Source organism: Sorex araneus, chromosome 2 (assembly GCF_027595985.1).
Source record: "Sorex araneus isolate mSorAra2 chromosome 2, mSorAra2.pri, whole genome shotgun sequence".
NCBI lineage: Eukaryota > Metazoa > Chordata > Mammalia > Eulipotyphla > Soricidae > Sorex > Sorex araneus.
Genome location: NC_073303.1, coordinates 37,850,989 through 37,875,257, shown reverse-complemented (window position 1 = coordinate 37,875,257; position 24,269 = coordinate 37,850,989). Strand labels below are relative to the sequence as shown.

The 24,269-nt window shown below is 46.0% G+C and overlaps 1 pseudogene; it reads right to left on the bottom strand.

Annotated features, from left to right (window-relative positions):
• Nucleotides 1–8,270: 8,270 nt before the first annotated feature.
• On the bottom strand, nt 8,271–23,503 carry LOC129401660 (patr class I histocompatibility antigen, A-2 alpha chain-like; annotated as a pseudogene).
• Nucleotides 23,504–24,269: the final 766 nt, after the last annotated feature.

Genomic DNA, 24,269 nt, shown 5'->3' with positions numbered 1-24,269 from the left:
TTCTCCTTCCTGCACCCCCAAGTTCGTGCCTGCTTAATAATCCTCATAATATGGTGGATGCCATGCCGCTTTTCCCTGGAAAGGGAAAAAAAATGAGAAAGGAGGATATTTCCCCTCCTCGGCCGGTGTGGGGCTATGGCTTAGTTCACAGTCTAGAGACATGGCTGCAAGCAGTTTCTGGGACCAAAAGTAGTCTAGTTGGCCTCCGGATCCTGGTCGATCAGCAGTAAAGCGGCCGCACAAAAGTGTGGCCACCCGGGTCAAATCTCGGTGGAGCACGCGTCAGTAACGGCCCTGGCCCAAGACTGTCCAAGCGTCCCACTGCTCCAAGTACATAATTTTTCTCCCCTTCCCTCGTCACCAAGTTTGTACCTGCTTAATAGACCTCATAATATGGAGGATGCCACACTGCTTCTCCCTGAAAAGGGAAATAACTTAGAAAGAAGGATATTTTCTCCCATCGGCCAGTGTAGGGCTATGGCTTAGTTCACAGTCTAAAGACACGGCTGCTACTTAGATTGCCTTCAATATTTCAACAAAAAACTCACTATTATTGTTTGGAGTTTCCCCCCAAAGACAAACCTGCTAAAAAGGAACCATTTCACATTGCTGACAATTAAGAGATATTTGACCTCTTTTGGTTTTGGATTTCTGTATAAAGTCCAGGGAGAATTCTGCCAGAAATTGCATCACTGAAAGCTTTTACTTCCCTTTGTGGTGCTCATAAGATGGAAAAGCCTGGAGAAAGAAACTGTTCCCCCTGGCGCTGAGCGTGGCAGTGGCTCAGTTCACAGTCTAGAGGCATTTCTGCGAGCCACTTGTGTTCAAAGTAGTTCAGTTGGCCTTCGGGATCATGCTCGTGCAGCAGCGGAGAGGCCAGACACGTGTGGCTGCTGCGTTTAAATCTCCTCGAAAGGTGGGGCCAGTACCCCCCCTACCCCCCAGGATCTCCCGTGTATCCCACAGTAGCTGGCTGGTACCTCCATTTTGTGCTCAAAAAAACGGTGATCGCCATGGTGTGCCCAGAACGAAAGGGTTGAGAGAGAGAAACCCTGCCCCTCTGGCGCCGCACGGGGCAGTGGCTCAGTTACAGTCTAGAGGCATTTCTGCGAGACTCTTGTGTCCAAAGTAGTTCAGTTGGCCGCCGGGATTATGCTTGTGCAGCAGCGGAGAGGGGGAACAACAAAGTTATTTTAAAAACACACATTTCTCACCTGTTTTGCTCAATCTTGCTAAAAAAAAAGACATGAAATAGATAAATTCCTTCAAGATACAGACCATTAGAAAGTCCTTTTCTTGAGATTGCAATGTGAAAGTATTTAATTAACTATACAAGCCTGCTGTTTTTAAAGTAATTATCAAAATATACACAGAAATATCAACTTTTTATGTCAATTCTTTAAGAGGCTTGACTAGAATACAATTTTTATCTTTAGCTCAGTTAAAACTCTCTTTACTATTTTATTAGCCATTCTTGAGAGTAAAGATGCTATTATTAATTTTTTATAATACATTGAACAAATTTTTCATTGCATGATGAGAAAATATTTCTAAAATATGAAATATGCCTTGTATTAATTTAGTAGAAAAGGAGAAAAATTTGCAAAGATTACCACTTATTCCTCTTTTTACTGGGAAATTTACATTTCTGCCACTCATGTATCACTTATTTCCTCAAAACATATCCCTTTTCATCATATATGCTAACAGGAACATTTAATAAGCAACAGAACAAAAAGAAGTGAAATGGACCACTGAAGTGAGAGTTCTAGTCTCCTCTAGTAAAGAGTTTTACTGTGAATATCCTGAATGTTATCCAAGAATACCTACATACATGTTGCAAGGGTTTTCCTTTTTATCTTTGTCTATCCTTCTTGACCAAAAGCTTCTATAAACTTTTTTTTTGCTTTTTTGGGTCATACCTGGCGATGTACAGGGGTCACTCCTGGCTCATACTTAGAAATCACCCCTTGTGGTGCTCAGGGGACCATATGGGATGCTGGGATTCAAACCCAGGTCAGCCACATGCAAGGCAAAAGCCCTACCTGCTGTGCTATCACTCCAGCCCCTATAAACTTTCTTTTTTTTCCTTTTTTTTTTTTTTGCCTTTTTGGGTCACACCCAGTGATGCACAAGGATTAGTCCTGACTCTGCCTTCAGGAATTGCTCCTGGCAGTATTCAGGGGACCATATGGGAATCGAACTCTGGTCGGCTGCGTGCAAGGCAAATGCCCTACCTGCTTCTATAAACTTGTAAAATTCCAACAAGCTGTGCTCATTACTGGGTTTTGTGCTAGAGTGACTAACCTATCTGAAATGCTAACAACTGGCTCCAAAAACTTATCTGAAGGGACATCTATCTATGTAATTTCATCTATCTATGTAATTTCAATGGTCACCACGAGAACAGGCATCAGCAGACCATCTACTGTGTGGTTAGCATCAGCTCTGGAAGGTCATGGTGCCTTTTAAAGTGAGCAACTGCTGCATCTTGAGAAAAGGCTGCATAAGTGCATCATACACAATGATACTGATGCTTGCCCCTGAATAGCACAAGTTCTGTCAAGTTCAAGTCGGTTTCTGAATATTTTCTAAGTGCTCCCAAATATAGTATAAACATTGCCTCTTGGGCATGGATCCCAGGAATATAAATTCATTTCTCAAATCTTACCCAAAGGCAGAGTACAGGACCCAAGTTATATTGGTACCCCCAAGAACAAAAATTCCACCATTGTCCACACCAATCCTTTGCATTTGAACCATAAATTCTCTTATTTATATTAAAGATTTACTTTTATTTTTACTTCTGAAGCACAGAGGGAATCAATTTAAGCAATAAAGGTAATGGAAGTTTTTTGACCAGTTGGAATAGCTCTTACCTAGCTTTTCAGTCTCACCTCACCACTTAGAAACAAGGTCAGAAGATACTGAAAGAACCTTGAGAGGGGGTTGTGTCTCCAGTGTTTGGCCGGGTCCCCAGTGTTCTTGGAAGGCCATTGCCCCTAAAAATAGTTCATGTGTTCCTTGTGAAAAAATTTAAATTCAGCCAAAGGGAAGGAAAGAAGAGTCATTTGTCAATTCATAAACTGAAAAATCACTAGAATTTTCTTTTGGCCATTAATTGCTTTCACTCCCTTTTATTCAATGTTGGTGTTCTACCATTTTCTGCTTTTTAGTCTATAAACCCAGATAATGCTTCTTCCTGTTAGCATAACCACCCAGCATTATATTTTATAATTATATTTCACTTTATGTTTGAAAAAGATTAAGAATATAGGAAGGATAAGAGAAAGGCAGAAGCATAACAGGGAGTAAAAATGTATGGAGTTAATGGAGTTTGATTCTGTGGCACAGAGCCCCTGTTGTGCAAGGATGAAGTCATGAGTTATGGGACTAATCACCTTAGACCTGGCATCTCTGCTGTTGGGACCCCTGTGCCACAAGGTCTCTGGCAGGGTCTGCCAGCACCACATCTGAAGATGTGCAAGTCAGTTTCCGGGAGTGCAACCCTGATGAGCATGTTTGTGGACACCTAGAGAACCTAGTATGTTTGTGACAGTTGTACCCCAAGACACACACACACATACACACTTACAAACACATACTTCTCACCCCTGTTATTATAATGTTGATGAATGGAAAAGAGAAAATACATTAAAAAAAAGTAAAAGGAAGAAGTATAAAAGTTGAACCTGAAACTAATAGAATCATGGTTACAAGGATCAGAAAACAAAGTCGATGTAAGTAATATTTATAGAACAGTAGAAACAGGAGAACCTTATTAATACTTATGATTTTGTAACAAATAATGTTAAATTGGTGGCTTGGGAAAACAGTTTTCTATTAAAGAGATAAAAACAAGTAAAACCAGATAGTGATGGAAGAATCTAGAGGAAGCAAAGAAATTAAAGGATGGAATCAACCATTGGTGTTGGTGTAGCAACAGAAATGACTTTGGTAGAGGCTGGAGCGATAGCACAGTGGGTAGGGCATTTGCCTTGCACACGGCTCACCCGGGTTTGATTCCCAGCATCCCATATGGTACCCTGAGCACCACCAGGAGTAATTCCTGAGTGCAGAACCAGGAGTAACCCCTGTGCAATGCCGGGTGTAACCCAAAAAAAAGAAAAAAAATGACTTTGGTAATCCAGTCTACATCCTCTAAGTAGAAGCCAAGATGAGGTCACACTCAGAGGGAATTTATTAGGGGAATCCCAAGAAGGGAATTTTATCATGGAGGCCCTATAAAAGTATGAGAGTCTCAGGATTATTAGCCAGCAGATAGTGGCTTAATATAAGAACTTTTTTTAGTATATTCTAAAAATAACATTCAGAGGATGGGCAGAGAGAACTGAAGGGCAGTTGCAAATACAATTGAGAGGGTCACTCCAGAAATGTGTGGACTTAGCCAAGGCAGAACTTTTATGTGAAAGTGAGGGATGTGGTGGGTAAGCTTGGGATTCTGCACCAGTCTCTCAACTGAGGTTGTGATTATGAGGTTTATAATAACACACACATTTTCGCTTCATTCCCATTTCTGTTAGAGAGTCTTTAAAACTCTTGGGATTTCCTCAATGGTCAGAGCTTTAGACATATATTTAGTTCTAATATTTGGCCTTTTCCTGTGGTTCCTGACACAGGGCTCCTGAAACTTCACAAATTTGGGGGATAGGAGTGGAATAGGAGCATCTTATTCTAATGAGGCAACACTGGATGGAATCCTGAATATAGCTGGTCACTGGAAATCAAAGCCACAGAATATTGTGCCCTGTCCCCCACTCCACCTCTGGAAAATGGAGAAGAGCTGAAAATAGAGCAAATGCCTATGTGATGAAGACTCCATTCCATTGGCATCAAGTTCAGAGTGCTCCCAATTAGTGATGCACACACTAGATGGTGATAAACCCCAATTCTATGGTAACAGAAGCTCCTTTGCTTCTGCAGTTTACCACTAAAATGTGATTGTGCATTCAGGACAAAATTCACTCACGGGTGAGTCTCGGCCAGAGCAAAACACTTGCAGCTAGAGGCAATTGACACTTGTCTGTAAACTCAAGTTAAAATTTACAATGAGATATTATATTCCCATGTGTTGGGATATGTTATGGGTCACACAATCTCTAGGATATAGAATGCAAAATTTTTAAAAATAGAACAACACACTGGTATTGGGAAGATAGTATAGGTGTTAGAGGGAGCCTGAACAACAGTACAATGGGAGGCCCTTACCTTGCATGTGGTCAACCTGGATCTGAACCCCATATGGTTCCCTGGGCCTGCAGGAGAGATCCGTGAGTGCACAGCCATGACTGCGCCCTCCTCCCCCAAAGCAACAAAGGAGTTAGAGGTGCATGTTCTGCTCTCTGGGCTGGGTTAGATACCAGCATCTCTTGGGCCCCTGAGCCCAGGATGTAGCCTTGGAAGCCCCCAAGGTGATTGTGGTGGTCTAAAACACCTCAGGGCCCCAGAAACACTGAGTTGTTTGACCCAGAATGGAGCCATCTGCTAGACTGACCTGTTGCCTCTGGGAGGGCCCCTGAGCCCCAGAGCACAGTTAGGAAAGTCCCTGGCCCCTGCCCCTTAATATATAACAGCAGTTTCACAGCTGTTCCTCACATATTGTGGGGTGGTATTTGTTGTTGTTTGGGGGCTACACCTGGCAGTGCTCAGGGGTTACTCTGGCTCTGCACTCAGGAATCACTCCTTGGTGGGCTCAGGGAGCAATATGGGATGCCAGGGATCAAACCTGGGTCGGTTGTGTGCAAGAAAATTACCTTACCCCTGTACTATCTCTCTGGCCCTTACATTATGTTTTTTTATCACTCCTAAAACTATTTTTATTAGTATGTAATAAATTCCATAAAATAGTATCTACATATACATTTCAGGGATCGGATAAATATATGCGAATTTAAGCAAAACTTGTACATACAAATACTTATACTTGAAGACAAATTTAAGATTTATTTTGTTTTGTTTTGTTATTTCCTCTTTGGGTCACACCTGGCAATGCACAGGGGTTAACTCATGGCTCTGCTTTCAGGAATAACTCCTGGCATTGCTCGGGGGACCATGTGGGATGCTGGGAATTGAACCCAGGTCAGCTGTGTGCAAGGCAAACACCCTACCCGCTGTACTATCACTCCAGCCCCCTAAGATCTGTTTTTAAAGTAAGTTAGAATTCATCTCAGATTATTGTGTTTATTTATTTATTTATTTATTTATTTATTTATTTATTGAATCACTGTGAGAACAATTACAAAGCTTTTGGGTTTAAGTCTCGGTCATACAATGATCAAACTCCCATCCCTTCACCAGGGCACATTTTCCACCACCAAGAACCCCTTTATAACTCCCACCCCTCCCCCTGCCTGTGTGGCAAATATTTTCCACTTTACGCTCTCTCCACTTTGATCACATTCAATATTACGACAAAAGACTCACCATTATTAGTTGGTATTTTCCCCAACAATCAGACCTGCTGAAAAGGCAACATTAGATAATTTGTTTTCTATTGCTGATTATGAAGCGCATATGATATCTCATGGCTGCTATCATGGCTGCGTGATTTTGGAATTCTGTTATTTCAACAATTAAGTCTGGAGGGATTTCTGCCAAAAGCTGCTGGGTTCCAAGATTGTATGTAATAAATTCCATAAAATAGTATCTACATATACATTTCAGGGATCGGATAAATATATGCGAATTTATTTATTTAGGTTTGAGTGCCTCTGAGATCATGGCCGTTAAGGAGCTCAATAAGCTGGAGGAGCCGTTCGTGGGCGTCAACTCGGGGTCCCGTTGGGGCAGGGGAGAAGGCCTTACATTATGTTTTTAAAGAATATTTTAAACACTTTTACCCTACCCCCATTTTGGCATTTTAATTTAGGTACATGGGTTTACAAATCGTTACTCATACTTTTCATGCATAACATCACTCCAACCCCACACCCACCACCAGAGAGCCCGCTTCCCTCTGCCATGTCCCAAATACACCTTCCACTTACCCCCACTAAGTAAGCTCTGTTCTATAGAAAAAATCTTCAGTTCTGAAAATTTGACAGTTGTTATTCCCTTAGTGTATTTCTGTTTTGGGGTGGTACTTAGGACTTACTCCTGACTCTGCACTCAGGAATCAGTCCTGGCATTGCTCGGGGGACCGAACAGGGTGCCAGGATCAAACCCAGATTCCACACATTGGGAAATGCTGTAAAGTCCAGCTTCAAATCCCTGCAGAATCCAGTCACTTCCATTATTTCTTGATACCACAGAGACTCCTGTGTTCCGGAGCCAGGGGTGGGGGGGGGGGGCTTGAGGGGATAGTGACAGGCTCAGAGGCTCCTGAGGCGCAGAGATGGGGACACACACTGAGAGAATGAGCTGTGAATGTGTGTACAAGAGAACAGGCGCCTCCTGCACAGAAGCAACAAATAAACACTCAGATGGGGCTGAGCAGACTCAGGCCTGAGCCTAGACTGACCAGCACAGAAACCCTCGCTGCTCACGGTCCTGGGACAGGATGAGGCTGGGTGTGACCTGAGTCCCTGTGAGCAAGGGCCTGTGGGATGAGGTTCTACTGAGGGACCAGGACAAGGAACAGGGGAAATGACCCACACCGATGAGTGACCTCATCAGAGCCCACAGTGGCTGAGACAGAGACACACTGGGCACAGGTCTGTCTCCCCCATCCTCTCACAGGCTCTCCTGTCACCTCTGGAACAGACTCAAATCGAAACAGAAAACACATGGAAGGTCTCAGGATTTCCATCTGTTCCTTCTCGAATTTCAGCAATTTCCTTTATTAACCCCTCAACACCAAAATACAAGAAATATAAAAATGCAAATCAAATGCTGATTTCAGTAAGGAAGAAACATTATTCAGGAAAACAAGAAGCTAACATAGATCAGGACAGCTGAGTCCTGTCTTTGCTGGCACAGCCCAGAGCATCGGGGAAGAAAAGGCAGGTCAGAGTGGGAAGGGCCCGGTGGGCAGGGATGGGTCAGTCTCCCCCTCCCACAGTATATGACAGGACACAGACACTCTCAGGTCCCAGGGCAGAAAGAGAATCAGCAGTTCTTTAGTCACAACATTGGGATGTGAGGAACCCAGCGGGGCAGCTGTCTCACACTGTGAGAGAAAAGAATGAAGAGACACAGGTGAGTGACAGAAGTGGTGACATCCTGAGCAAGCTCCCAGCATCCCACTCAAAGACCCCCAAACTCAGTCTGGTCCCCTCTGCCCAATCCCGCCCACTCCAGCCTCCAGAGTCTCACCTGACAGACTTATCAGAGCCCTGGGAACTGTCGCTGTCTGGGGAGGAACAAACAGGCCAAGGTCAGAGCCCCAGGGGTTGGGACTAGAGGAGGATCTAGGGGTGCAGGAGCTCCCCATGGGTTCCGGTCTCTGTCTCCAGGATTCCAGGGCCCCAGCCCTGCCCACACTTACTTGCAGCCTGAGTATACTGTCCTCCTTTCCCACCTGCGGGAAGGAAACAGCCCAGGGAAGGTTGGGGAGAGCACTGGGTCCTGAGCCCACAGAGCAGCTCTCTAGGCCCGGACCGCTGGAAGCGTCAGAACTCTGAAGACTGAGGACAGGACCAGGAAACATGCAATAAGGAGACGCTCCAGGACCGACCAGCCTCTCCTGGCAGTCTGTGCTCACAGGGACAGTCCCTGTGACCTGGGACCCCGGGAACCAGGTTCATGCCCAGCTTATGGAGGTGAAAGTGTCTTTCATGAGCAACCCTGAGTGCGGCACACAAAGGGGAGTCTGAGCAACAGCACAGGGGCGGGTGGTGCTTTGCTAATGAAGCAGGAGAGCTAATATGGGGGGGACCCCAAAGTGGGACAAGACTCAAGACTTGCCATGTTGGAAAGATTCCCCCCAAGCCACCCCCATCTTTCCTGAGCGCTTCCTCCTGCTGATCACAGCTGCCACCACAGCTCCAGTGACCACAGCCCCGAGGAGAGCCAGGCCGACAATGACGCCCACAGTGAGGATGGTGGGCTGAGAAGGGGGCTCTGGGAAGGGAGGAAGGAGAGGGTCTGACCCCCAGCCCCAGCCTGACCCTCAACAGTTCCCCAGAGGGGCCAACCTTGATTCCCTGAGAACAGGCACTGTGCCCTGTCCCCCTCCTCACCCCATCTCAGGGTGACAGGCTCCGGCAGCCCCTGATGCTGCACACGGCACGTGTATCTCTGCTCCTCTCCAGAAGGCACCAGCACAGCCGCCCACTTCTGGAAGGTTCCATCCCCTGAAGGCCTGGTCTCCACCAGCTCTGTGTCCTGGGTCAGGTCCTCCCCATCACGCTGCCAGGTCAGGGTGAACTCGGCAGGGTAGAAGCCCAGGGCCCAGCACCTCAGGGTGACCTCCTGGTCAGAGAAGGGGTAGTGGGTGATGTGGCTTCTGGGGGATTCTGAGGAGAAAAATGAGAAAATTCACATTTTGGGTCACTTCCACAATGAGTTTGAACAGGATAATTGGTTTGGTGTAGGAGGTAAAAATCCGGACACAAACTTGGCTGGAGAAACTGGATAAGATGGCTGCTGGGTCCCAGGTAACCCACATTTGTTATTTCAGAGAAGGTCGCCCCACCCCCACTAGCGAAACTTCAATGAGCTTGGTCACTGTGTGGATATGGTTGATCCTGCTGAATCCTTTTTGGAACCCAGCTTGCTTTCATGGTTGTCCTTCATCTAGTGTTTTGCATATTCTATTCAGGATGACATGAGTGAACAACTTGTAGATGACGGGAAACGGGCAAATTGGGCGATAGTTGCTGATGTCGTGGATGTCTCCCTTCTTGTACAACAGAACGGTCCTGCTGGTTTTCCATTGGGATGGAACCTTGCATACAGACAGGTGGCATGTGAAGAGCTGAGACAGTGTATTGATGAGGACTGGTGGCAGATTCTTCAGGTGTTAGGGTCTGACCTTGTCTGGACTGGGTTCTGTATGTGTCTTTACCAACAAAATGGCATGTCAGATTTCAGAAGGGAGGACATTGGGAATGACATATCCATCCTGTGGAATTTTGTATGTGGATAGGTGGGCCCAGCTGTCAAAGAGATCCAAGTAGAAGTTGTGAATAATCCTCTCCATTGTCTTTCTGGAGGATGTGATAGATCCATCAGGATGTCGGAGGGCAGTCATCTTGGTCTTGTAGTCGGCAATGGACAGGCAAGCATTGTGAATACTTTTCCCGGCATCTGCCGCATAGGCCAACACTGCTGCTCTTCTCTCTTTGAGGTCTTCCTTTATTGCTTCTCTGCGCAACTTTGTAAGCTCGGACGTTAGCCTGTGGTTGCCTGAGGCTCGTGCCAAACCACATTGGCAAGTGAGTTCGAGAGTTTCCGAAGACAAGCGTCTGTTTGTGGCTTTCCCACTCTCGGCATTCTTAGTGCCATCATGGAGGTGCTGAACCAGTCCATCGTATTTCTCTTCGATGTTGTCAACGATGACATCTTCGCACAATAGTTGTCACAATAGTGCCAAAGAGCTCCCAGTTGGTGGTCATTCTGGTAGTTCTCTTCATAAACTTAAACATTACAGACCTTTCTCCCCACTCTGTAAAGTAGAATTTTGCACGAAGGAGATGGCAGTCTGATCCTGTTTGGAATTTTGGGACAAGAGCTACATCGGTCAGGCAAAACCTTCAATTGAATATGATCTGGTCAATTTCATTGTGGAACTGTCTGCCGGGAGACTCCCATGTCCAGCGTTTAAATTAGGCATTCTGGAACTGTGAGTTACCATGGATAGTCTTGGTCAACATAATGAACTCAGACTATCTCTTGCCCTGTTCGTTCCATTTTAGGCTATGGGTTTCAATGTGGAGTTTTTCAGGCGACCTTCTCGGTTCTATTAAAATCACGGACAATGATATTGTAGAAGGTGTGGTCTTCTTTATAGAACTTTTCCAGCTCATGTAGAAATTCTCATTTTCTTCTTCGTTGTAGTTGGATGTTGGTGTGTAGATGACGAAGATAGAAACTGCCGGCAGTGAGCCACATCTATTCAAGCATAATAGTCCGATTTGGGTTGTTAGGCATTTGAATGAATCAATGCTCATGGCCAAGTTCATGTTGACAAGGACACCGATGCCTTTGAATATTAAATATAATAATAATAATCACAAGCATTATTATTATAATTAACATTTTAATATAATATAATAATATTAAATGTAAAATATTGTCAACTACCTTAAAAATTAAAAAAAATTTTAGAAACCTCTTTGGGGCTGGAGAAATAGTGCTTGCATATATGTATCCATACCCAGTTTGATCATCACCCCAGTTCCTAGCAAGCAAATCTGCCTATTGGTGACACTGTTGGATCTAGGTGAAGATCTTGGCCATGGGGCTGTGTGACTTGGAGGAACATGGAATCTTACTCAAGGGAGAAGCTTTGTGCAGCCCAAAAGCAGGTCCTCAGCAGCCATGACAGCTTCTAGCTAACATTAAGTCTCAAGTAGGGCTCAGTTTCTGTTTCCCAAAAGCAGGACTTGCAGTTTCTTGTAATTTCCAGTTGAGTAATTTGCTGAGATAAGAAATTGGGCATTTGGGTCTGGCTGGTCATGAAGACTCCCTGTACCCTCCCTATAAACTGTTACTAGCCATTGTCTAATTGCCGACCACTTTTGTAATAGGGTTAATGCTAAAAATAGACCAGTATGTAAGTTGCTTTTTATTCTGAACCCTATATAAACTGCTTGTGATTGGGAGTCGGTGTCCTTGTCAAGGCTCCACTGCGTTGGATGAGTCTTGGACCCTAGCTCAAATTTAGCAACGTCTCTGGCTAGTAATAAAGCTTATTTGCTTTTGCATTAATGTGTGTGGACTTGGTCTCTCTGCACTTGGGGATCAAACCTCAGGCACAACAGCATCAGAATCAAACAGGCTTGGAGCTTTCTGTGGCAGCAGATGTACAGGACAGGAGGAGGTGATGCTGGTTCCTTGGAGAATGTGGTACACAAGCTGCACTGTCTCTTTCCCTCTCAGGGATCCCCCTAGAAGAGTTCTCTTGGGTTCCTGCTGTAGAGCTGTGGGGTGGCGCATGGTACTCAATATCAGATTTGATGAATAAACATTAATTTCCTTGATGGTGATAGGTCTGTTCAGGTATTCCAGGTCTTCTTGGTTCAACCTCAGGAGGCTGTAGGAATCCAGGAATTTATCCATTTCCTCGAGGTTCTCTTGTTTCATCGAATAAAACTTCTCAAAGTATCTCTGAGGATCCTTTGAATTTCTGTAGTTTCTGTTTTGATGTACCCATTTTCATTTCTGATTCCGTTTATTAGGGTTCTCTTTCTCCCTTTCTTTGGGAGTCTTGCTAGAAGTTTATCGATCTTGTTTGTTTTCTCAAAGAACCAGCTCTTGGATTCACTAATCTTCCGGATTGTTTTTTGGGTTTCCATCTCATTAATTTCTGCTCTGAGTTTTATTATTTTCTTCCTCCTGCTTGGATTGGGCTAGTAAGGTTAGATTTAAGGAACAGTGATCCCACTGTTTATCCCATTACAAAGGGGAAAGTGGCGGTGCTCTGAGTGTTGGGTAGTTGGTCAATTCAAGCCTCACAACTTTGTAAATCATGGTGTCTTATTAAAAATTAAAGAAAAAAATCCATCTTTGTTCTGTTACCCCCAGAAAACCCATTGCCAGTCTTGCCAAACCCTATCAACCCTCATAGTTTAAACCTAAGTGTTGAAAAATCTGCCCCAGTGGGTGGAGTACCAGGCATGCCCCCAGCCCAACCCTTCACACTCTGGAAGGCTGCCACAGCCCCCATGAAGAGAAAACTAGAGAATAAAGAGACTTCTCTATGCCCAGAGGATGGAGGGGGGCATCCATTGGTTCACAGAACATCACATTTCCCACCACCATCTTGCCCATAACTGCTTCTTAGTGAGTGTCCAAACATCTCTGCTGTTCTGTAAAACTCACAATTTGGTGTTGAGCTGCCAACCTATTCTCTCTGCCTTCCCCTACAGAGCTAAACTTTCCTCTATACAATGCTGCCGAGATAGATGGTGTAAAGGCTGGAGACCATTCCTGTATGTATAAGGCCGGCCTCAAAGTTTGATCCCCAGCACTGCATAGTGCATCAGCAGGGGTGGCCAACCAGAACCCTCTAAGGCCGCACCAACTTCCCATCATTGGGCCTGAGCTCTGAACAGTGAAGTCCGCATTCCTAGGGAACAGCCCTAATAGTCAAGTCTGCACTAGTTTCCCAGAGTCCTCTCTGTGTAAAAATACAAAAATAAAAAGAAAGCCCAGGCGAGGGAAGGGACGGAGCCAAGATGGTTGGTCTCACTCGCAGTTTATTCCGATCTCCGATCTCCTTTCTCCATTCTCCTCCAATTCTCCTCCTGCTTCTTCCTCCCCCATGCTACTTCATTCTCTCTATCTCCTTCCACTCGCACTCTCCCCCAGCCCCCTCACACAGCTACCTTAAATCCCCCACATCCTCCCCGGATGTAGGATGCTGAGGGCTGGGGCATACACAATAGGTGTGGTTACAGTCAATAGGGGGTAAAGTTCTATCCCTTAGGGGATGCTTTCACTAGGACAGAATCTCTCTCAGCATGACATCAGCCCAAGAGAGGAATCCCATGGGTGTGTTTCTCCTCTCTTTGTCCAACTAACATATAAGTATTCATATTATAAATCATTTTGTAAGGACATAGCAAGAGACGCATTATGCTTATAGAATTGCTTTGTGGGGTGGGGAGGTCACCTCGATCTCAGATTGCAGCGCTCAGGCCAGATTAGTCTTTCCTAGCCCTAGCAGGGCCCTAGTCTTGTCGTTGTTTTTGGATCATGACATGACAGCCCATGACCAAGCTTTTAACATATAGTTAAGCATTAAGCACTTTGGCCAGGCCCATCTCGATGTCAGGGTAGCACACAACTCACCACTTGCCCTTGGTCCGTCTGGTCCCCTGTTGGGACCCTGCTTTTGAGGGTGCTAGGAAGTAAGGCCAGCTGAGGCTTACGTCAAGAAAGCAGATGCCCGGGAATGAATAATATTTGAAGCTAATTAAATTCCATGTTACCAAAGCATATTAATAAATGTCTTTCTTTGTCCATACAAAAAGGATATTGTTTTAAGGTAAACTACTCAAAAGACATAAGAGAGGAGAAAGACAATATTAACTTACAATACACTTGTCCTAGCAAGGTCTGACCTTCCAAATTAACAGAGTTTGATTAGAGGAAGAGCAGATAAACTGGTAGAAGTGGTTACAGATAAACAAAGGAATGGGAGTGACTTGGGAGCACTTTGATGGGTGTGACTGATATACCTAAGCTCCTTGTGGCAAGGGGAGCCGGACAAACCAATGATATCCAACACTCTGCAGCTCAATCTCCCCTCACCTGTCCATCCCACAGCAGCCAGACTGATGCCCCCAAAGACACTGAACTTCTAGTCAAACCTGCCTGGAGCTGCCCCTCTTAGATACAAGTCAAACCTTGCAGGGTCATCGAGGCCTCATATCTGAGGGCATCAGGACCTCACCTCTGTGACTGCTCTGGCCGTACTGCCACCTCCTTTTCCCTGACAAAGCTCTGCTCCAGCCCTGACGCATTTGCACTGGGATTCCCTGCCTGGCACAGGCCCCCAGACATGCACACAGAAAATACCTTCTCCTTCCCTCTTTCATCAAAGGTCATTTTCCCTGTAAGGCTACACTAAACAGGCTGGGAAAACATCCACTGTCCCTGTCCCCAGCCACTTATGAGTGGGTCATGTTCCCCACAACAATTACCAATTTTGAACCTGAATACCTGCCTTAGTAACTATATTTTCAATCTAAGACCATCCCTTCCTACTAAATCTCTAAGGCTGGTAAGTTTTGCCTGATTTTCATTCTCTGTTGTTTGATAGACCCCAAAATATCATCCCCATATCTGGGAGAGTGGGTATATGATCAATGTAGACCATGGTAGAGACACAGTCTTATTCATGCAACCTCAACTGACATGCCATGTTGTGGCAGCTACAATGTCTACTCCAAGTGACATCGATGTCACCTCCACTTTTCTCACAACTGCTTCTCAGCCTCACTTTACCTCTCTCCCACACTGGCACCCCACTTTCTCTCTTAGGAAAAGAGGATCTTAGGCTCACAATCCCATTTTCTAACCCCTAAGTTTGAAGGTAACTGAGAGTAGTTTATAAATCCATGAACTCAGATCACAGGCAGCGCTGAGATTCCTAGAGCTTCAGGGTTGGTGGGTGGGAGGGATGAATTCCAACATGGCAAGTCTGAACACTTGTCTCCTGATACCACAGAGACTCCTGTGTGCAGGGGCCATGCTGGGCCTTGAGGGGACAGTGACAGGCAAATGGCTCCTGAGGTTCAGAGATGGGGACACGCACTGAGAGAATGAGCTGTGAATGTGTGTACAAGAGAACAGGCAGCCTCCTGCACAGAAGCAATAAATAAACACTCAGATGGGGCTGAGGAACAGACCCAGGCCTGAGCCTAGACTGACCAGCACAGAAACCCTCGCTGCTCACGGCCCTGGGACAGGATGAGGCCGGGTGTGACTTGAGTCCCTGTGAACAAGGGCCTGTGGGATGAGCTTCTACTGAGGAACCATGAAAAGAAGCAGGAAAAATGACCCATACAACTCTGTGAACATGTTAAAACCCATAAGGACTGAAAGAGAAACTCAGTTTCTGTCCATTCCCTCACAGCCTCTCCTGTCACATCTGGGACAGACTCAAAACAGAAAACACATGGAAGGTCTCGGCATTTCCATTTATTCCCTCTCAGATTTCAGGGATTTCCCTTATTAATCCTCAGTCCCACAAAACAGGATTAGAAAAATATGAATCAGATACTTCTTTCAGTAAGACAGAAACATTATTCAGGAGAACAAGAAGCTAACACAGATGGAGACGTCTGAGTCCTGTCTCTGCTGGCACAGCCCAGAGCATCAGGGAAGAGAACACAGGTCAGTGTGGGGAGGGCCTGGTGGGCAGGGAAGGGCCAGTCTCCCCCCTCACAGTATGTGACAGGACAGACACACTCAGGTCCCAGGAAAGAAAGAGAATCAGCAATTCTTGACTGACAACATTGGGATGTGAGGAAACCAGTGGGGCAGCTGTCTCACACTGTGAGAGAAAACAATGAAGAGACCCAGGTGAGTCACAGAAATGTGACATCCTGAGCAAGCTCCCAATATCTTAATAAACTCCCAAACGATTCCTGCCCCCACTGCCCAATCCCTCACCTCAAGTGTTCATGAGAGGCTCATCAGAACCCTAGACACTGTCACTGTCTGAGAAGGAACAAACAGGCCAAGTTCAGAGCCCCGGGGGTAGGACTAGAGGAGGATCTAGGGGTGCAGGAGCTCCCCGTGAGCTCCGGTCTCTGTCCTCAGGACTCCAGGGCCCCAGCCCTGCCCACACTTACTTGCAGCCTGAGTGTACTGTCCTCCTTCCTCACCTGCAGGAAGGAAACAGCCCAGGGAAGGTCGGGGAGAGCACTAAGGCCACAGAGCACCTCTCTAGGCCCGGACCCCTGGGTAGCATCAGAACTCTGAAGATTGAGGGAAGGACCAGGAAACACACAGGAAGGAGATGCTCCAGGACTGACCAGCCTCTCCTAGCGGTCTGTGCTCACAGGGACAGTACCTGTGAGCAGGTTCATCCCCAGCTTATGGAGGTGAAAGTGTCTTTCATGAGCAACTCTGAGAGCGCCACACAAAGGGGAGTGTGAGCAACAGCACAGGGGCAGGTGGTGTTCCTTCTAATGAGGCAGGAGAGCTGATACGTGGGGGGGCAGACCCCCAAGTGGGCCAAGACTCAAGACTTGCTATGTTGGACAGATTTCCCCCAACCTACCCCCATCTTACCTGAGTGCTTCCTCTTGCAGATCACAGCTGCCACCACACCTGGGACCCTGGGAACCAGGTTCATCCTCAGTTTATGAAGGTGAAAGTGCCATTCATGAGCAAACCTGAGAGCGGCACACACAGGGGAGTGTGAGCAACAGCACAGGTGGCTGGTGCTTCTGCTAATAAGCAAGAGAACTAATAAGGGGGAACCTCCAAAGTGGGACAAGAAAACCCATTCTCCCCCAATCTTACCTGAGCTCTTCCTCCTACAGATCAAAGCTCCTGTGGTAACAGCCACAAGGAGAACCAGGCCAACAGTGATGTGCACAGCTGGGATGGTAGACTGAGGAGGGGGCACTGCCAAGGAAGGAAGGATGGACGGAAGGAAGGAAATGGGAGGAAGTAAGGAAAGAAGGAAGGAATGACCAAACGAAGGAAGGAACGAAGGAAGGGAAGAAAGAAGGATGGATAGATGTAAGAAAGAAAAAATGAAGAAAGGGGGAAGGAAGGAAGCAGGGAGGGAGAGAGGGAGGGAGGGAGGGTGGGAGGGAGGGTGGGTGACTTTGCAAAGCAGGACTCAGAGCTAAGATCTGAGAAAGATCACAGATGGCTGCCGGGTCCCACGGAACCCACATTTGTTATATCAGAGAAGGTCTCCCCTCCCTCAGGGAGACTATGGACATAGGAGTGAACCTGAGGGCGAGTTTTTCGTGGAACAAAACATGGAAACCAGGAGAGTTCTGGTTTGCAAGTCAATCAACATTCGCAAGTCAATAAACATAATTCATCACATCAATAAAAGAAATGATAAAAACCATATGGTCACATCAATAGATGCAGAGAAAGCTTTTGACAAGATCTAGAAGATTTTTTGTTGCTGGGGTTCTGTTTGGGTGGGAGAAAGAGTGATGTCTGGCACTGAAGACCGTTGCTATCTTGCCCTTGTGGGGAGTCGGCTCTGCCCAGAGGAGGCCAGGGGTCCTCACCATCCGGGATCCGGACACTTGCGCGCAGCAGCGTGTCCTTCTTGTCCTCCAGGTGTCTGAGAAGCCAAGGCACGCAGATGTTCTCCAGGGTAGTTCCTCTGATACTCAGCCTGACCCACCTACTTCCACTTGCGCTAGGTGATCCAAGCCTGCCTGACCACCCCTACCGTCCAGGAACGCAGGCTCAGGGAGAGTAGTGGAACCCTCGTAGGAATTTTGACAGTACCCACGCAGGAGACACCCGTCGAACCCCACTTTGCAGCCGAACATTCTTTGGTAGGTGTGAGAGTCTGACCAGCCCCGCACAGATTAAACCTGAACCAAAAACGAAGCTGGCGCCCAGTCCCACTGCTCCTGCTGGCCAAGGTCCTGGGCTCATCCTCCAGCCTCAGGGACGTCTGGACCCAATCAAGACAACTGGCCGGTCCCTGTGTTGGCCAGTCCCTGTAGCGGCTGTGCTCACCCCCCTCGCTCTGGGTTGTAGTAGCCGCGCAGAGCGTTCAGGTGCACTCTGTGAGTCTGGGGAGTGTCCTTGGCTCTCCGTGTCTCCCCCTCCCAGTACTTGAGTCACTCCTGCTCCACCCACAGCACCCACGGCTGGGCCCTCGGACTTGTCCAAGGATAGGTATACTCGTGGGTGAGGCTCTGTTGGTGTGTGTGGAGAGTGGCTCTGAGTATTGCAGAGATTTTTGGCTGCTGCGGCTGGGTACCTTGGGGTTTAGAGGGCTCTCACCCACCCCCCCTTGGGGTGCCCTGAATGAAACAACCTGGTGCAGGGTCCAATGGCATGGCTATTGCAGTGTTGTGTTAAGCTCTCTCAGAGGAAAAGGACAGTAAATCTCTCGATCGTGACTGTTGATGAGATTATCAGGCAACAGAAAGAGGTGGCTTGTGGGTTTGACTGCCAAATTGCTGGAAACATGGGGGGACATGGGGGGTATTGGCAGTCCTTTTCAAGCTTTTAGAGAAAACTGAAGAAACAGAAATACTCTCAAACTGTTTCTATGAGGCACATATAACCCTGATACCAAAAGCAGACAGAGACACTACAAAAATTATAGGTCAATATCCCTGATGAATACAGATGTAAAGACCCCCCAAAAAATATTAACAAATAGAATCCAACCACTCATCCAGAAGATCAGACACCATTACCAAGTGGATTCATCCTGGCGATGCAAGAATGGATTAACATTTGAAAATCAGTCAACATTGTTCATCACATCAATAAAAGAAATGATAAAAACCATATGGTCACATCAATAGATGCGGAGAAAGCATTTGACAAGTTCTAGCACCCGTTTATGATGAAAATTCTCAACAAAATGGGAATTGAAGGAGCTTCGATATAGTCAAAGTCATCTACCACAAGCTCACAGCATGCATTATTCTCAATGGGGAAAAACTAAAAGCCTTCCCTCTAAAATCAGGGACAAGAAGACAAGGATGCCCACTGTTGCCACTTTTATCAAAAATAGTCCTGGAAGTATTTGCCATAGCAGTTAGGGAAGAAAATTATATTAAGGGCATCCAGATAGGAAAAGAGGAAGTCAAGTTCTCTATGCAGATGATATGATACTATACTTAGAGAACCTTAAAAGCTCCTAGAAACAATATTTCTGTATATTAAAGTAGCAGGTTACAAAATCAATACCTAAAAGTCCATGGCTTTCCCCTCTTCAACAAATGGTGCTGGCAAAACTGGACAGCTACATGAAAAAAAATGGCCTCAGATATCTACCTAAGACCATGTACAAAAATCAGGTCAAAGTGGATTAAAGCCCTCAACATCAGACCAGAATCCATAAGGTACATAGAAGAAAAGGTAGGCAAAACCCTCCACAACATTGAAGCTAAAGGTATCTTCAAAGATGACACACCACTGGCCAAGCAAGTGAAAACAGAGATAAACAAATGCGACGATCTTAAACTAAGAAACGTCTGCACCTCACAAGAAACAGTGACCAAAATACAAAGACAGTCTACAGAATGGGAAAGGATATTCACCCAATACCCATCTCATAAGGGGTTGATAACAAGGATATACAAGGCACTGGTTAAACTCTACAAGAAGAAAACATCCAACCCCATCAGAAAATGGGGGAATGAAATGAACAGAAATTTTCTCAAAGAAGAAATCTGAATGGCTAAAAAGCACATGAGAAATGCTCTACATCACTAATTATCAGAGAGTTGGATATCAACAATGAGATAACACCTTACACCACAGAGACTGGCCCCATCCAAAAGAACAAAACCAACAGGTGTTGGCGCAGATGTGGGGAGAAAGGGACTCTCCTTCACTGCTGGTGGGAATGCCAACTGGTTCTGCCCTTTGGAAAACAATATAGATGGTTATAAAAAATTAGAAATTGAGGGGCCGGAGGGATAGCACAGTGGGTAGGGCGTTTGCCTTGCACGCGGCAGACCCGGGTTCGATACCCGGCATCCCATACGGTCCCCCAAGCACTGCCGGGAGTAATTCCTGAGTGCAAAGCCAGGAGTAACCCCTGAGCATCGCTGGGTGTGACCCAAAAAGCAAAAAAAAAAAAAAAAAAAGAAATTGAGCTCCCATTTGACCCAGGAATACCATTCCTGGGAATATATCCTACAGAGGCAAAAAGATATATAGAAATGACATCTGCATTTGTATGTTCATTGCAGCACTGTTCACACTAGCCAAAACTGGAAAAAAACCTAAGTGCCCGAGAATAGATGACTGGTTAAAGAAACTTTGGTACATCTACACAATGGAATACTATGCAGCTGTTAGAAAAGATGAAGTCATGAACTTTGCATATAAGTGGATCAACATGGAAAGTATCATGCTAAGTGAAATGAGTCAGAAAGAGAGAGACAGACATAGAAAATCACACTCTTATGTGGACTATAAAGTAACAGATTGTGAGACTAACACCCAAGTGTAGTATAGATCAGGAGCAGGAGGTCTGCTCCATGGCTTGGAAACCGGCCTCACATGCTGGGGGAAAAGGCAGCTGAGATAGAGAATGGAACACCAAGTAAAGGATGTTGGGAGGACCCATTCATATTGAAAGATGTGTGCCATAAGTAGACTATAGACCATACACGGTGGCCACTCAATACCTGAATTGCAAACTACAACACCCAAAAGGAGAGAGAACAAAAGGGAGTTCCCTGACCTTTCTGCCGCTGCTGCTGCACGGGCAGGATCGTGGAGGCCAAATGAACTACTCTGGACACCAGCGGCCCACTGAAATGCCTCCAGATTGTGAACTGAGCCTCTACCCCAGGCTGCGACAGTGGGGAAGGGTTTCTCTCTCCAGGCTTTTGCATCTTATGAGCACCACAAAAGGGGAGTAAAAGCTTGCAGTGATGTAATTTCTGGCAGAATTTTCCCTGGACTTTATACGGAAATCCAAAACTGCGCGGCCACAGCCTAATATCTCCTAATTGTCAGCAATATGAAATGGTTCCTTTTTAGCAGGTCCGACTTTGGGGGGAAAATCCAAACAATAATAGTGAGTGTTTTGTTGAAACATTGAAGGTAATCAAAATAGCAGCCATTTCTCTAGACAGTGAACTAAGCCATAACCCCACGCCGGCTGAGGAAAGAAAATATCCTTCTTTCTCGGATCTCTTCCTTTCTCGGGAAAAATCGCGGTGTGGCATCAACCACGCCGCGATTGATGTCTATTAAGCAGGCATGAACTTGGTGTCATAGGAATGGGGAAAAAAGGAAAAAAAAATATGTACTTGAAACAGCAGGACACTTGGGCATTATTGGACCAGGGCCAATACCAGCACACGCTACACCGAAATTCCACCTGGGTAGCCACACTTTTGTGCGGCCACTTAGCTGATGATCCACTAGAATCCGGAAACCAACTAGACTTCTTTTGGTTCCAGAAACTGCTTGCAGACATGCTGCTAGACTGTCAACTAAGCCATAGCCCCACGCCGGCTGAGGACGGGAAATATCCCTCTTTCTCGTTTTTTTTTTTTCCCTTAGTCGGACAGCATGGCGTCAGTCATATTATTAGGATTACTAAGCAGGCACGAACTCGGGGGCACGGGAAGGAGGGGAAAAATTTATGTACTTGGAACAGCGGGACTTAATATCTCTTCATTCTCAGCAATGGAAAACTAATTATCATATGCTTCCTTGGCAGTAAGGCTGTCTTTTTTGGGGGAAACTCCAACAACGATAGTGAGTTTTGTGTTGAAATATGGAATGTAATCAAGGTAAAGAGAAAACGATGTAAAATTTATCAGTTGCACAGGTGGGGGCGGGGTGGCGGGGTGGCGGGGTGGCGGGAGGTATACTGCAGTTTTTGGTGGTGGAATATGGGCACTGGTGAATGGAAGGGTGTTTAAGTATTGTATAACTGAGACATAAGCCTGAGAACTTTGTAACCTTCCACATGGTGATTCAATAAAGTAAATTTAAAAAAAAGGGAGTGCCCTTCCGAGAAGCGGGGTGGCGTGGTGGGAGGGATATTGGGAACATTAATGGAGGAAAATGGGAACTGGTGGAGGGATGGGTAAATGATCACTGTATGACTCAAATGCAAACACGAAAGTTTTTAAGTTTGTAACTGTACCTCACAGTGATTCACTAATAAAACATTTAAACATTAAAAAATAAAATAAACACCCTAAGAGAAATCCCATTTATGATCACACCTCAGAAAAATCAAGTATCTCAGAATTGGCTTTACCTAAGGAGGTAAGTACAAAGAAAACTACAAAACACTACTTTATGAAAAAAAAGAAGGCATAAGGAAATGAAGAGACATCCCCTGCTCATGAATTGGGAGAATTAATATTGTCAAAATGGCAACACTTCCCAAAACATTATACATATTCAATGCGGTCCTTATTAGGTTATCCATGACATTTTTTAAAGAAATTGTCAAAGACTCTTAAAATTTATAGCACTACAGCACTGTCCTCCCATTGTTCATCGATTTGCTGGAGTGGGCACAAGTGACGTCTCCATTGTGAGACTTGCTGTTACAGTTTTTGGCATATCAAATACACCACAGGTAGCTTGCCAGGCTCTACTGTGCAGGCAGGATACTCTCAGTAGCTTGCTGGGCTCTCCAAGAGGGATGGAGAAATCTAACCGGGTCAGCCACAGGTAAGGAAAACACTCTACTGCTGTGCTATTGCTCCAGCCCACACACAATAATATTGTCCCTTTTTAAAAAGGACCATGCCCAACAGTGCATGAGGCTACTCAATGTCAGGGGCTGCTGCTGAAGGTGCTCAGGGGATCTTGCAGTGCTGGTGATCAAGCCCAGGCATCCCAAATATAAAGCATGTGCTTCAGCCCTCTGAGCCATGCCCTGATGTTGTCCATCTGAAGAGCTGAAGAAACTGAGACTCTAGTTAGAAATTTCCAGGCAACTGGGGCTGGAGAGACTGGACAGTGGGGAGGGTTCTTGTCATGCACACAGATGACTCAGGTTTGATCTCCAGCACCCCAGAGGGTCCCCTGAGCACCACCAGGGGTGATCACTGAGAACAGAGGCAGGAGTAAGCCCCAAGCATGACCAGATGTGACTCCAACACAAAATAAAACAGAACAAAATCTCCAGGCTGCCACTTACCCAAAGCCCATGTCCTCTCATCTTCTGTGTGAGCTTGTGTTTGAAGTTCAGGACATAGAGAGTCTTGTCCATCGCTAGCAGCTTAACTGTGGCCTCTGCATTGCCTGTGATCTTCAGTTCCACTTTGCTCTGAGGTGATGAACTCAGCATAAAGTCTTTATTCTTCAATCTAATCTCTAGGTGATCAAGAAAAAAGACACCCAGCCCACCCCAAGCTCATTTTCAAATTCATCCTCGCGGAACTCCACCAACCCAGTTCCAGCAATGCACACTTGTGTGCAACCTTCACCAGTCTCCTGGTTGAATCCTCCCCTTCTCTTTTTATTTTGCTTTTTAAGCCACACCTGGATGTGCTCAGGGTTCACTCCTGGCTCTGGGTTTAGAGATAACTCCTGCCGGGGCTCAGGGAACCTCTGGGGTGCTGGAGAACGAACTCAGGTTGGCTGTGTGCAAGGCAGGTGCTCTCCCCGCTGTACTACTGCTCTAGACTGAGCTCTTTTTCTTTTTTCTTTTTTCGCTTATTGGCCCAGCGATGCACAGGGGTTACTCCTGGCTCTGCACTCAGATATTACTCCTGGTGATGCTCAGAAGATCATATGGGATGCTGAGGATCGAACCCAGGTTGGCCGCGTGCAAAGCACATGCCCTACCCGCTGTACTATAGCTTAAGTCCCTTGGGCTGAGCTCTTAAAGGCCATACTCTCACCTTTCCCGCCCCCATTCTTACTAGGAGTCAGTCAACTGGGCAGGTCCCCTGACTCAGGGAAGGTGCCATATAACTTCAGGGAGTGTAACTCACCATCTCCATACGCCTGTCATTCATGTCGATCCATAACGA